General features: G+C 41.6%; 1 pseudogene; it reads right to left on the reverse strand.

Moving 5' to 3' along the window:
- Positions 1-304: 304 nt before the first annotated feature.
- On the reverse strand, positions 305-1,340 carry LOC144373092 (heterogeneous nuclear ribonucleoprotein A1-like; annotated as a pseudogene).
- Between the last annotated feature and the right edge of the window lie 12,243 nt (positions 1,341-13,583).

A 13,583-nucleotide genomic window follows, 5' to 3' on the forward strand; every position in this document is an offset into this window, starting at 1 on the left:
TGAAGATCCTGTAACTTCAACTTTGAGCTTTTTTTCAAAAGACATTTATTCAGCGTCATGATCAGACTATTACATTTAGCAATCAACAGCCTGGGTGCCAAAAACAAAGTAGATTAATACCCTTGTGGAATGCTTTGAACTTTTCACAGAACAGAAACTAAAAATAACCTGTTATACAATTAGTCGCAAGTACAGCCCTTGAGTTTTTTGCCCATACATATGAGTATTGTCTTAACTATGTCTTCTTTGTAGCAGCTAGGCCCTGCCAACACTGCTTGGCTGAGTTCACATATCTATTGTAACCTTTAGCTTCCCTGTCACTTCTCTGGCTCTCCTCTCCTGCTAAGCTTTGTTTCCTGGCAGTATTAAAACCTTCTGCCACTGCCATGGCTACTGCTGCTGCTGCTGGAACCACCATTACAATCATGGTTTCATGATTTGGCAAATATTGGCCTCTACCACCATAAGGTCCAGAGCTTCTGCCTCCAAAGTTTCCACCCTTCATGGGTCCAAAATTTGATGACTGATTGTTATAACTCCCAGAATCATTGTAGCTTCCACCATCTCCAAAATTGCTTCCATCATTACCAAATCCATTGTAGCCATCCCCACTGCCACCATGTCCACCACCATCATGGCTGCCACCACAGTCACCATGACCACTGAAGTTCCCTCCATGACCAAAATTGTCATTTCCATCAAGACCACCTCCACGACCACCACCAGTTTCCAGAACCACTTTGACCTCTTTGGCTAGATGAGGCACTAGCCACCTCTTGCTTTGACAGGGCTTTTCTCACTTCACAGTTGTGGCCATTCACAGTATGGTATTTTTGAATGACAATCTCATCCACAGAGTCATGGCCATCAAAGTTACAAAAGCAAAGCCCCCTTTTTTTCCACTGCCTTGGTCAGTCATGATTTCAATAACTTAGATTTTCCCATATTGTTCAAAATAATCTCGTAGGTGATGTTCTTCAGTGACTTCTTTAATGCCACCAACAAAGATCTTTTTCACAGTTCAGTGGGCCCCCAGTCTTTGAGAATCTTCTCTTGAGACAGCTCTCTTTGGTTCCACAACTTTTTTATCTACCTTGTGTGGTCTTGCATTCATGGCTGCATCCACTTCCTCCACAGTGGCACAAGTGACAAACCCAAAGCCTCTAGAGCGCTTGGTGTTTGGGTGTCTCACAATCACACAGTCCGTGAGTGCTCCCCATTGCTCAAAATGGCTTCTAAGACTTTCATCAGTTGTTTCAAAGCTCAGCCCTCCAATGAATAGATTCCACAGCTGTTCGGGCTCTTTAGGGGACACTGATTTAGACATGATGGCAGCAGGAAAAGAGACTTTAACGATGCTTTCTATGCTGCATCCGCGGGCAGAAAAGCCAACTTTGAGCTTTTTTATTGTGATTTGTGATAGTTCAATTCTGCACTTTTCGTTAATGTGATAAGCCATGTCCTTCGCTAACCTGTGGAAATATACACTTAGCCTCTGGCTATTGGAACAAGAAATCTCAACAGTTTCTATCTTGGTTTGTGTAACCAAATATTTCTCCACACCTTGAGTTGACCTTTGTTATCGTTTAGAACTGGGGTGTCCCCCAAAGATCCATGTATTGACTATGGTGCTATTGAGAAGTGAGGAAAACTTTATGAGGACAGGAGCTGGGTCACTCTCTGAAGGGCTCTTTGTGTCCCAGGCCCTTTCCTCCCTCTCTCTCCTCTCTTCTCTGTCTCTCTTCCCCCCCTCATCTCTACTTTCAAAAAGAATAAATTATTTATCATTGCTACCATAAAGGGAGCAGTCTCTTTTGCCACAGATCCTACTGCTAGGATATTCTTCCCTACCTCAGACCCTAAAGCAATACAGTCAACCAAACTTGGACTAAAATTTCTGAAACAGTGAGGCAGAAACTAATCTTTCCTCCTTTAGTTTACTGTCTTCAGTAGTTTCCTCACAGTGATGGAAAGCTAACAACCTTGATGGTGCAAGCAATATTGTTTGTAAAATACCATGGCAGACTTTATTTTTAACTTCAGGGACTCTCTTTATATGTTTTGTTGTACTTAAATAAACATCTCTGTTTTTTAAACAATTTTTAATGAATTGACAATTTTTTAAATGCAATGAATGTGGTGGTTAATTTTATATGTCAACACACTGCCTAAGGAATACCCTGATAGCTGGTAAAACATTATTTCTGGGTGGTGTTCTGACAGTGATTCTGGCAAAGATTTGCTCTCAAAGCAGTAGACTGAGCAAAGTCTCCCTTCTTAGTAAAAGCAGGCATCATCCAGTCCTTTTAGGGGCTCATCAAAACCAAAAGTCATAGTAAGGGCAAATTCCTCTGCATGATCTGAGATGTCCATCTTTCCTGGTTCTGGGATATGAAAAACCTTCACTTTTTCTCAGTCTCCATGACTCAGATCAGAACTTAAACTATCAGCCCTCAGTCCCAGGTCTTTGGTTCAAACCAAATTATACCCCTTGCTTTCTTGATTCTCCTGCCTGCAGACAAACACTAAAATTTCTTGGCTCCATAACTCATAAGCCAATTTCTACAATAAGTCTTTTGGTTCTGATTCCCTGCAGAACTCTGACCAAAAAGTCTTGGTAGAGAATGAATGATATTTTATATTTCCTTTATATTGTAGAGTAAAAACAAAACAAAACAAAACAAAAACCAGTGATTCTGCTAAATTGGTTCATATAAGTAGAATGGAAGGATCACTCTTAACAGGTAGTCTAGATTGCAATCTCAAACATTTTGCTGGCTCAAAACAAATGTTCTTGTGCTTAAGGTATGAAATTTTACCCCAGTGAACTTCACCCTTGATAGTGATTTTTTTTATTGTTGTTTTAACCGCAAAAACCTCAACCTGACCTCACTTTCAATTACTAGTCCTGCTGCTTCCACCCGCACCCAGAGGTCCATTGCCAAGTTGCCTGCAGATTTGATTGCACATAGCCATCTCCATCTTGAGACACTGGCCAGTGCCTGGGGGATGGGGGGCAGGATGCTTGCAGGTTTGCTGCCACCACCACCTCACCTCGTGGTGCAGCCAACTCTGTCTGGGGACACCAGCCAAGACCTAGATGTCCTATGCCAGGGTGCCTAGTGTTTGGCTTCCCTAAGGTCCTCCTGCTGGGAGTGCTGGTGGCCACCATCTTGCCAATTCTTTGCAGGGTCCCTCCTTTGAGCACATCCCTCATGGTCTTTCTGCAAGGTGAAATGGTGTTCAGATTCTGGGACTGCAACATGGCTGAGCCTGGGGTATCTTACATCCTTATCTGTCAGATAGTGAGTGGGTCTGCATGGGTCATTCATGTCCAGGCAATCCTGTGAAACTTCACAGACTAGGGGCATTTTGCCTGGGGGAAGCATTGGTTGGAAATGCTGAAGAGAGCCAAGTTTCCCAGCACCACTAGTCCTGAAGTGTCCAGCGACAGATGGAGCTGGTCAGAAGGTTGTAAGAGGGTGTGAGAGCATCTTGCTATCAACTTGCCCAGCCAACCAGTCTGGCCCCCACCAGACTGGAGCTATCATCAAACTCTAGATAATCCCACCTATCACAACTCTAAATGATCTCAAGTCTAGCCTATTTTGCAGCCATTCTAACATGTAGTAAGGTGGGATGCAGACTCTTATTTCAGGTAAGATGGGGATCCTGACAAAAAAACACAATACAACATTACATCTGAAACATAAATTAAACAAAGACTAAGAGAAATTTTAACTTTCTTTTTGTGAAAAAAGCAGCAAAATGCATCCCTGTTTTACAATTTCACCTTTAAACAGATCAGACTCTCATTATTAGCTTCCAAAAATGTATTTAAATTCCAATTCCAATGTGAAGATTAACACCAAATTATATATATAACTTATTCAAAATGTTACTTGATACAGCTATAAAACCTCAAATTACATGAATAAATACCAACCAAATTTGTTATTTTTATACAAATAAGAGATTTTGCTACACATAATTTTAGTTTGGAGAACACTAACTTTGCAAAGCTTTGCATTCAACTAAGTTTAACTTTTAGAATCCAGAGTGTATAGTAACAGTAATCACAGGTCTGTATGGATTAACAAAATCAATAGCCTTAAGTTTCTTATACATTTAGGAAACAGGGTTAATGATAAGAAATTGACTTACTCAAAGCAAACATATATAAGACAGGTCTTCAATTGAGAGCATGGTCCTTCAATGTCAGATACAATGTATAAAAGAGAGCACTTAGTGTTTATCTTGCCAGTAAACTTGCATATACTTTCATTTTATAAACTTTTAAAAAATATTTTTCAGTTGTAAGTAGACACAATACCTTTATTTTGTTTGTTTATTTATTTGTTTCTTTGTTTTTATGTGGTGCTCAGGAAAGAACCCAGGGTCTCTGTTCTACTGCTAAGCTACAACCCCAGCCCCTCATTTTATAAATTTTTACATAATACTTATACAAGGCTTAGATAGCCATAGTTCTCAGTATATGTGACTAGGTATAATGAATACATTATACCTAGTCACATATACTTAGGGTGACATCTATATTGGTAGGTTTAAGTAACAGTTGTTTGATTAACAAGTTACAAAGTAATTATTTCAGACTTTCAAAAAGATACAAACCTTAATTACTTTAAGACTTAGTTTCCACAAGCCCAACAAATAGAATAAAATTATCTTGATAGATAAATTATAGCCAAATTAAACAAACACACACCTTCCCCTTCCCCAAACTTTCTGTAACTTACTTAGACATTCACAACTTTACATCCTTAGTTTTGTCACCTTTAATCTGGGACGTTAGCACAAGAATATTACTTTACCAGACAAAATATTTTCTCATTCAGAAACATTTCTCTTACCTTCTAATTTTCCATACTAAAAAATGTATTTCTATACCTGTAATTTTCTTTTATCTTTACTATTTTGGGAACCTTTTTAAAATTCATATTCTGAAACAATCCTTATGAATGTTATCTGTGCATTTAATTTACATAACAAATTTCATCCCAGGAGAGGGTTGGACAATCCAACATATACAATAATTATGATTTCATCTTTTTCTCCTATGTTGCTTTCAATGACATTTTTGAGCCTGACCTGTCTCCATGAACACTATCACAATGCCATCAACTTTAAGTGAGTTCCCCACTGTCACTTGTACCCAGAGGCTCCATTTGGGCCTTTTCTTATACTAGCAGACTGATATGCAATGAAAGAAGCCCTTTCCATTTTTCTCTTTAGGAATTCTTGAAGATCCCTTTGCAGAGGCTGCCTATGAAACACAGGTTGTCCTTAGTTTCTGTCTTTTTCTTTTCTGGGTGCAGTTATTTGTCCTGCCAGACTCCCCAGGCTTTTAGTTTATGGGATAGTGTTGTAGCAAGAACACTGCTTTGTCCCAGTGATGAATTTGCCCTGGCCAAATGGAGTGTCCTGTCAGATCTTAACAGTGGAGACTATTCCTGTCCCCAAGTCATAAACTGACAGAGCTGGGACCTACTATCACATCCTTTGTAGCCAGCGACCTCCACCCCCCCACACACACCAGAACAAAAGGGGCAGAAAGGCAGGACAGAGTCCAGGCTTTCTTTGGCTATTGTTCTAGAGCCCAGGCAGTTTTCTGTGATTTTCCCCCAGGTTTAGGGCTGGTGTCCATGACCCACAGTGAGATGACCTGCAGCTGACAGGGGCCAGGATGAGGAACAGTGCTAGGAGTTCCAGCTCTGGGTTTAAAGACTGAAATCTTTTGACCCTTTCCTCTGGTGTCTTGCTATCCTTGCACACCAGCAGCAACACCTTTGGCACCTTCTGCTTAGTTCCTGATGGTTGAGAACCCTGATCTTCTTAAGTGCCTGCCCATACGGGATCCTTCATATACTTTACTCCTGATAGGCCTACTTCAACTTCTGAATTGTATAATAATCCAGAAAAACCATTCAAAGGTAAGACTGTGTTGCAGTAAACTGTCTTTCTCTTAGACAGGTTTATACCTATTCATGGTGAAAGAAAAGTAATCACTACACTCGGAGCAATCAAGGGATCTTTATTGCAGCAGTGTCTGATTGACTCGGAGAAAAAGAGGAGAGAGAGAGGGCCCAGCAGGAGAAGGTTTTTAATAGCTCTTTACTGTGCTAGCTGCCTTGTTGGTGTACAGTGATTGGGTCACACTGTAGTTGATAAGGGTGTCATCTTCTGCCTTCAAGCAGATTGGGCATGGGCTAGGTGTGGGTTTCAAATTAAAAAACAACAAGAGGAAGTAAAGGGAAAAGGTGCAAAATAATCATCCCAAAAGGAAGGGCTAATGAAGGGTGGGAACCAGACAGGTGAGCGCTGAGTGTTCAGCCTGCCCCATAGCTAAAATTTGTTCAGCCTGCTCTGCAACTAACAGTACTTCCTTATATGTGAAAGGCACTGGGTTTGACATTTAGCACCACATAATACTAAATAAGATAAAGGTATTGTGTCCATCTACAACTATAAAAACTTATTTTAAAAAATGTAAAACCACAGAATGGTGCTGTAATTTGGTGGCAGAGCACTTGCCTAGCATGTGCAAGGCACCGGTTTTCATACTTAGCATCACATAAAAATAAAATAATTTTAAAAAGTAAAACTATGAAAATGGTATTATCTAATATTTTCCATAAGGTTAGTCCACTATTCAAGTTTGTCTGAAACATGAATACTGTTCAGTCTTACTGTGTGCACATTCATCATAGCCCAGGAATGGAACTTACTTGAACGGGAAATTAGAACTCACTGAGAACACTGAGGACTGTCTTTATCCTGGCTCTCTGCCCACACCCAGCACTCCCATTTTCCTGTTTCCAGGTCTCTTCTCTTCCTCTAAGTCCAAGATTCACTCCACTTAGCTGAACACTAGAATTCTTGTCTCTGTTAAAGTTAGGCAGAAAATCATTCAGTACTTGAAGCTACCAAACATGAATGGCAATACAAGAGTGGCACCCAGTCTGAAGCAAGGGATGGTGATCAGAAAAACATGGAAAGGACCAGACATTGAAGGGAGGTTTATAACCAATTATTTTAATTTCTGACTGTAAAATTGATTCATACTGATCACACACCATTTGAAAAGTAAGAATACATAAATAACAAAATTAACTTACATGTACATTAACAACCCAAAGATAATTAGTGTGAGTGACATTAGGAAGATAGCCATGTAGGAGTGCTTCAGCTTCAACCTGCCCCTCCCATAAAAATTCACCCCACAAATATCCACAGACAAGAGTGACCAGAGACAAACATTTAAATCCAGAAAAGCAAGGTTCAAGTGGTAAGAGAGACCATTTTTTCCCCATGTTCTCCCTTTCCCAGCTGGAATGAAACCACACATGGCCCACCCCCCTACACTCCAGGGTTTCTACAGTGGAAAATGTGAGGTGGAGGTGGACATTCAGCTTCACCACCATTCTGGAGCCCTTCACAAGAGGCAGGCCCCTGTCTCTCCCCACTAAAAACATTGAGAAACCTTTCAAAACTGGATCAACTGTATCATCTATAAACAAAGACAGAAGAGAGAGAGAACTCACAGCAAAAGATGTGTAGATATTGGTGGATGCCCTATGCTCTGGCCCAGGGCACACTGCAAAATTCTGACCTGGCCGGGCAGTTGTGGCAATCCTGGTCATATAGTGGTAACTAGTGGTCCAACAGGTTCTTCAGAGAGACCAATCCAGATAGTCTGATGGGACTTTCTGAATAGGATGCCTCTTGGAAAACCTCACAGGACAAAGTTAACTAGGAAGAATGGAGTAAGTATACATACTTCAAGCTTTATAGTGTACATGACAAATATACACAATATTATCTGTCCATTTTTTAAAATAATAAAAATTTAAGTTTCAGCCAATTAAAAATAAAACAGAGCTCAGTATGGTGGCTCATGCCTGTAGCAGCTCAGGAGGCTGAGGCCCTAAGTAAGCAACTTAGTGAGACCCTGTCTCTAAATAAAATATAAAAAGGGCTGGGGATGTGGCTCACTTGTTTAAGTGCCCCTGGGTTCAATCCTTGTTACCTCCCCTATATATATATATATATATATATATATATATATATTTCACATTTCTCAATCAATTAAAATATAGCCCATAGGGCTGGAATTGTAGCTCAGTGGTAGAGCACTTGCCTTGCAAGTGTGAGGCACTGGGTTCAATCCTAGTACCACATAAAAACAAAGGCATTGAATCCATATACAACTAAAAATGTTTTTAAATACTTATTTTTTAGCTCTAGGTGGACACAATATCTTTATTTTATTTTTATGTGATGCTGAGGCTCGAACCCAGTGCCTCAAGCATGCCAGATGAGAGCCTACCACTTGAGCCACATCCTCAGCTCCCAAAAAAATTTTAAATAGAATAAAATATACCTATAGACTACATAAATTTATCTCTCATGCAAGCCTGCACCCTCTGGCCTTAGCCACACACTCAAGATAAAAAATTTTATGGGATTATTTGTTATCCTCCCAGGGAGTCTTAACTCAATTTCAACACATGGGAATCTATTCTCCACTGGAAATTTTGTTAATTTTAGGCTCACTATGAATACTGTCACATTCTTGTTGAGAAAAATTGGACCGCTTTGCATTCCTACCATAGTAACAATTTCACTTCCCTTGTCAACGCTGGGTCTTAACAATTACAAGTTTTTACAAAAAAGTTGCCCTCGATGAAATGATGCACTTTTAAATTGGATCAATTTGCACAGCATTTTATTCTAGGAAATTGTATACAGGTTTAAACATGTATGATTATTGCAATGTTCTCTTTTTGCTAAAGTAACTAATGGGAGACCATCTTCATCAAAGAGCTGGCTGCATATAAATCTGATGGACAGTCCATAGATTGCCATGCAGAAGGAAAAAGAAAAGTCCTTATAAAATGAGCTAGTCTGGGAGGATCTTTAAGATGTAATATTTTAAGATATATACTGAGAACAGCTGAACGTATATGGGCTCCATATTTGCTTTGAAAATAAACATTAATACTAGACACAGCTCACCTTTCCCTAACGAGAAGTGTTCCCAAACTCATTCCAAGTTTTCCTGTCTGATGTCAAAAAATAAATGTATTTGAAAAGCCACTAGTATTAGTTATCAACTCCCCTGATTCTGCAGTGTCCGACAATCAACCTAGTTTATTGTCAAATTAGAACAAGAACATGATCCCAGCTCAGAAGCTTAAAGGTGTCGCTTGCTTTGGTAGCAAAGAAAAGCAGAGTGTGCTGGACATGACTAAGCTGGGCCCACTTCTCTGCCCTAGCTTCCCTGGGCCAGGTCCCAGGATCTGAGTGGGCGCCTGCTCCTCACCCACCTCCCCACCAAGTACAGCAACAGCTGCCTGACAGGACACGTTACCACTAGACAAAAAACTGCTGTGCTTTTTTAAACACACATGTAAGAAAAAAAAAGAAAGAAAAAACAGCACAACTTGTTTGGGACGAAAAGACTTGCAAAACATGTTTTTGATAAAACCATTTAAAAAATTTTTTTAGTTTATTTTTATTTTGTTATATGTGACAGCAGAATGCATTACAATTCATACTACACATATAGAGCACTTTTTTCATATCTCTGGTTGTATGCAAAGTAGAATCACACCATTCGTGTCTTCATACATGTACTTAGAATGATGATGAAGTACATGAAGATGTATGAAGGCACGAATGGTGTGATTCTACTTTGATCAAACCATTTTTATGGAAAAGAAAAGGGCGGAGACTAGAAACGATGATGCAGAAATCAAGGGAAAGCAGCCTCACTCCCTTCAGTGAAAAGTCTCGGGCAAGAGGAAAAGAGAAATTTCAGTAAAGTACTAAAGCGGAGGCCTAGAAAGTCTCCAGGATGCACGCCCACCACAGTGCCTAGCCCGGCCCACACCCCCGCGCCTCCCCCGCACCCAGAAATTCCCAGCACCCCCTGCTCACCCTTACCAGCATGCACAAATTCCCTGCTCCCCGCTCCCCACTCCGCCCCGAACCCCGCTCCCCCCTGCTCCGGGTGGATCCCAGAGCCCCACTCCAGGGCCCCAGCCCCGCCCCCTGGCCCCAGCTGCGACCCCTGGCCCCAGCTCCTCCGGACTGCCCGGCACCCCTCTTCAAGCTGCGCCCACAGAAGGTCTGTGCTATGGGCCACCCGCCTAGCATCCAGCTTCCCGCCTCGTCCTGACTCCTGCCTCCTGCCTCCAAACCGGTCTTAGCCCAATGTATAGAAGTCTCCACGCCCAGCTCCGCTCTCTGCCCCCCGCGCCCGCGGATCTTTTAAAAAGCAGCCGGCACACACAGGCACCCCCTCGCGCTCCAGTGTAATCCACACATGACTCTGGATACCCTCACCTGGCTGCTCTTTTCTGTCACCCTAGCTCTGCTTCTACTGCCCGAGTGTTTCTGGCTGGCGCGGACCGGTGAGTTCAACTGAAGAGGACTTGGACCAGGTGGGACTGAGCCTGCGGGGGCGGTGGAGGGGCCTGAGGAGGGGACCCAGGCTCAGTCCTGCCATCAGGTGTACATACGTGATGCCTGTCACATGACTTTCTGCCACCCCTTAAGTTTTATCTTGTCTGGTTCTCATCCTCAGGCCATTGAGAGGAGCTGGAAAGAAAAAAGTAAGGGCAGGAGATGGGAGGGGCAAGAGGAAAGGAGAATGCAAGCTGGCAATCCCTGGTGATGTCTCCCAGCCTTACCGCTGTCTCCCCAAAGCATGCCTGAGCCACAGCCACCAGGGCCAGGTGCACAGAGGCGTGACCCCACAAGATTAGGACAACAGATATCCCTAGGCCCTTCTCTGCTCTACAGACTCTCATCCCAAGGCTCTTCACCCTTGAACTTCCCACCACACTTTGCCTGGGGATCTCAGAACATGCGCCCACAGAGCCTCAACTGCCACCAGCCACAATCACTTTTCTGTGATTCAGTGAGCCACCACCCAGCTCACCTCCCTTCACAGCTTTTCTCATCTAGCCATGCCCCATCCAGGGCCTCCCTACCTTCCCATCCACCTAGGAGACCCTAACCTCCACCAGGACCACCTGGCACCATATACCCATGCCTGAGGACATACCCTGCAAACATCCCCACCTCACCCACAGATCCTAACACAAGAGGAGGGGGCCCCATTTTTCCAAGTATGACCTTGGTAATGGTATAGAGCTGGGGTCATCTAAGAAACAGATAGTGCAAAGACCTCTTCAAACCCCAATTCTTTTGATCAAGTCCTAAAGATTTCAGACATTTTGCCAGAATAACAAAAATGAGTTTATTGAAGAGATAGGAAAAGGAAAAGGCAGCACTCTCAAGGGAGAGAGTGGGTTCTCTCAGAGAGGAAAGAGACAACCTGCCTCTCCTGTGTTCCAGTTGTATTGGGGATCCCAGGAAAGTTTCCTGCCCAGGCCCATCTCTTGGCATATATATATATATATATATATATACACACACACACACACACACACTTTAGGTGTAGTGGGACACAATACCTTTATTTATTTTTATGTGGTGCTGAGAATCGAACCCAGGGCTCTGCATATGCTAGGCAAGCGCTCTACCTCTGAGTCACAACCCCAGCCCACCTCTTGACTTTTGACTGACATCAGGGTGACATCAAATTTCAAGTTAGCTTTGCCATGACAACTCTCTCTCCTTGGCCCATGCTGACTGGTTCTAAATGGAATTTTAATCATTTTTATAGGTTTTATGGTTAGAAGGAATTATCTTTATATTCCAAAATCTGTTCTGTGAAACACCCTTCACATAGCTCTCCCTTCAAAGTAACTTGGGTTCCTCTTATCAACATTATTTTCTGCCTAAATTTCTTCCAGATAACAGGTACTTTGCTGAGGAATGTGACATATCCTGTCCAGCAGAGTTAGATAAATTGCTTTTTAGCAAAGAAAGCATATGGGGGTCAGCACAGTGGGACATTTTATAATTATTATTAAATTATTCTCTTGACATCATGTTCCCACTATTGTCAACTGTCTAACAGCAAAGGTGCTATCTATACGTTTCTGTTGTGGGAGCATCTATAGACTCCTGACCTTGGATCCTAAGCCTATGTAGTCTACCTCTTGAGGAGCCAACATCTTATAGTGGTATAAAGTAGGCACAAGTTGCAGACAGTAAAGGCAGACAGTAAGCACTTTCAACTCTGCAGAACACACTATACCTGTCCCTATATCAAATACTCAATTCTGCTTTACTGTGAGAGGAACTAAAGACAACATGAAAATGGATGGGGCACTAGATTTGCCCACTGTCCTAGTCATCCCCAAATAGTTGCTGGTTGTCACCCAGCAAGCACTTTGGCCCTTACCAGTCATCATCAGTGACCTCCTAGACAATGTTGGTGCCCTTCTTGCCAGGTTTTTCATTTTGTTTTATTTTTAATTGCTACATATAAACATAAAATTATATATATTAAAGGAGGTGCCATGTGAAGTTTTAATACTGTGTGAGATTTAAATCATGTTAAATGTGTCTGTTGTTACAAGCATTTATAATTTTTTTATGGTGAAAACTTTCAAAATACTTTCTTTTAGCTACTTGAGATACACAGGACTTTGTTGTTGTCTATAGTCACCCCACTGTGCCATAGCACACCAGAACTTCTTACTCCTACATAACTGTAACTGTAACTTAGGACCCCTCAGTCAACATTTCCCCAGCCCTCCTTTTTCAATTACCATATACAGCCTCTGGAACCATTCTCAATTCTCAACTTTTGGGATCAACTTTTTCGGATTCTATCTCCAAGTGAGATCATATGGTACTAGTCTTCCTGTGCCTGACTTACTTCCTTAACATAATGATCTCTATTTCCATCAATTGTGTTGAAGATAACAGGATTTTGTCCATTTTATGGATGAATAGTATTCCAGTGTATGTTTTGTATCACATGGTCATTATCTGTTCATCAGTAGATTGTTTCTGTTCTTTGTCCTTTGTGAATAGTGCTACAATAAACATGGGAGTGCAGGTGTCTTTGGCCTCTGTGAATAGTGCTACAATAAACATGGGAGTGCAGGTGTCTTTGATAGACTATATTTATTTCCTTTGGCTAATACCCAGTAGAGGAATTCCTGGATCATATCCTGGTGTTATTTCTTAATTTTTGAGGACACTCCATACTGCTTTTCCTAGTGGCTCTATGAATTGACATTCCCACCAATAGTATATAAGGGTTCCAAGCCAGCACTTATTATCTTTTGTGTATTAATAATGACCATTCTTAGTGGAGGGAAATGATATCTCATTGTAGTTATGATCTGCATTTCAAAGACAATTTTTGGTACTAAGTACTTTTGCATATGCCTGTTGGCTATTTGTGTGTCTCTTCTGAGAAATGTCTGCTCAGATTTTTCTCCATTTTTTAATCAGGTTGTTGGGTTGTTTTTTTTTTTTTAGTTCCTTATGTAGTCTGGATATTAACCTCTCATCAGATGTGCCATTTACACACATCTTCTTCTATTCAGTTCAGTGTCTCTTCACACTGAAAATTGTTTCCTTTGATGTGCAGAAGCTTTTTATCCTGGTCTAAGTCCAGGCCTTGTGGAATG

Source organism: Ictidomys tridecemlineatus, unplaced genomic scaffold, assembly GCF_052094955.1.
Source record: "Ictidomys tridecemlineatus isolate mIctTri1 unplaced genomic scaffold, mIctTri1.hap1 Scaffold_226, whole genome shotgun sequence".
Taxonomy (NCBI): Eukaryota; Metazoa; Chordata; class Mammalia; order Rodentia; family Sciuridae; genus Ictidomys; species Ictidomys tridecemlineatus.